Consider the following 2,408-nt stretch of genomic DNA (forward strand, 5'->3'; position numbering starts at 1 on the left):
TCCATTAGTGTAATCTTCAGTGACTCCTCTGGTGGCCCCTAAGTTTAGTGAAGACTTGTTATATGCCAGGAGCCAACTCAACATTTCCTTACATGATGTCACCCAACTCTTTTTTTTTTTTTTTATTTTTCAAAAAATAACACACTGCATATATTCTTCTTAGTGGTTAATTGCTGTACAAGATGTGGACTTGTGATCCTATTTACAAACACCATTAGAACAAATCATTCTATTCATTAACAGAATGTAACTATATATCTATCCCAACCACTTTGAATACACAGATACAAAATGGACTTTCATCTGTATACCCCATTTTTTCTAAGTTCCGTTATTGAATATTATAGGTGTGTAAACTCAGCAAAATATTCTAAAAGAGTCCAGTAGCCCATAATAGCATTGGGTCTTCTGTTTAACTGGCAATGTCAGAAATTATTGACCTGAGTCCCCCACAGCTCAACTTAACAGCATGGCTTTATTTCTGTCACCCAACTCTTATGCTTAATAATTAAAGTGAATGCATTATTTGATGGAAATGGGAAATTGCTCATTCTTGCATGCTCTTAATGGTATGTGGCTCTAAGAACTCACCAAAACATAGACGCTAAGTTGCATGGTCCTTTCTGACCCTACGCTAGAATATCTGCCTCAGGGTTGGGGGAGAGGCTTTGAGTCCCCCTCTGCTCATCAGTGTGCATCACACAGCTCCATCTTGATCTCCAAGAGGCGCATAGGCAGTCTTAAGCTCATCAAGCACTACAATCTGCTGGATGGGGAAGCCAAGCATGAGGGTGAGCAGCAGCACCGTTATAGCAGAGGGTCGCGATTGTGACTGCCGGGCTGGAGTGGAGCAGCTCACAGTGGAGCAGGTGCCAGAGAGAGAAGCGGGCATGAAGCCTGCTGGGTGAAACCATTCACTTCCCCAGGCTGAGCCATCGCTGCCCTCCTGACCCCGGGATATACAATGCAACCAAACCCAAGATTGCAAAACAGAGAGCAGTGGATCGTGGTGGGCCCTGCTAACACAGTGAGCAGATCAGATAAACTATTTCTCTATGTAGTCGGTATCCCAATACAATAGTAAGATTGTGTTGACTGGTGGAGGTCCACCCTGTATTTACAGAGGGTGAAGAGATTTCTCTGTCATTTAAAAAAAGTACAGCCGGGGAGATGGCTCAGTAGAATAAGCGCTTGCCTGGCAAGCGCAGGGTCCTGAGTTCATTCCCCAGTACCACCAAAAAAATTTAAAAAATTTTTAAAAAATCGAAGGCCAATTCTAAAAAATAAAAAAAGTATAGCTATGGGGCCGGTGAGATAACTCAGTGGACTAAAGCACCTGCTTAGACAAGCTTAGGCAAGCTCAGGGACTGTGGTTCGATTCCTGGCACCACATGCCATGCCAGCCCCACCCCCAGGGCAGGCTGAGCTGGCCAGAGTCCAGGTGTAGTAGCATATACCTGTAATCCCAGCACTGGGAAGGCTGAAAGCAGGAGGATTACCGTTAAGTCCAAGCTGTGTAGTGAGACCCTGTAATAACCAAATACATTGAGAGAGAGAGAGAGAGAGAGAGAGAGAGAGAGAGCGAGAGAGCGCGCTAGGAACTGCCAGGCATGGTGGCACACATCTATAATACTAGCACTCAGTAGGCTGAGGCAGGAGGATTGCTTTGAGTTCAACTCGTTTGAGCTACATAATGAAACTCTGGTTCCCTTGCCTATTGCCCCTCCCACCTCGAGGAAAGGAAAAGAAAATAGAGTTATATAGAAATTTCTCATCTTTCTCTTACCTTTGTGGTGTTTAACCAACCTATGCTATCAAACATAGCGTGCCCTAGCACAGGTTTAATTACATTCTTTTCATACCAGGTAAAAGACATGGGTTTGGTGTCATTTTAAAAAGGTAGGTTTAAGCTCCCGCCTATGGAGTACTTTTCCAGCTGCGCCTGTGAGCAGCGGGTGTTGCTCCAGCCTAGTAATTGCTTTCCTTGTATTAAAGCCAGTTCCAGAGGTCATGGGAGAATCACAAAGAAGGACAGACACAGTGCTCTGTGTGCTGGCGATTTATTTAGTTACCATTTACTGGTCACATATGTGGCTTCATATTATCCTTGGCCCACAGAATGCATTTCAGTGTGAACATCCCAAGATCTGGATTTTTCAGTGGCACTAGTGCTAAATTGATTTAGGACAATGATGCTTTTGGCAGTCCTTTGTAATAGTTATCATCAGGCTTTCATGCATAATAACCTTTTTGTTTTGTGTTGTGTTTTTTTTTTTTGTGTGTGTGTGTGTGTTTTTTGAGGCACTCTCAGTAACCTGCTTCAGCCTCCTGAGTGTGCCACCACACCCAGCTCCCTCTTGTTTTTATGAGATTTTCCTTTCTGAGGAGGATTTTTTTTTTTTTTTTTT

General features: G+C 43.6%; 1 pseudogene; it reads right to left on the bottom strand.

The window, feature by feature from the left end:
- Positions 1 to 697: 697 nt before the first annotated feature.
- LOC111813078 overlaps positions 698 to 2,408 on the bottom strand; it is a 12,495-nt pseudogene continuing 10,784 nt past the window's right edge.

Source organism: Octodon degus, unplaced genomic scaffold, assembly GCF_000260255.1.
Source record: "Octodon degus isolate 3935 unplaced genomic scaffold, OctDeg1.0 scaffold00163, whole genome shotgun sequence".
In the NCBI taxonomy this organism is placed as follows: Eukaryota; Metazoa; Chordata; class Mammalia; order Rodentia; family Octodontidae; genus Octodon; species Octodon degus.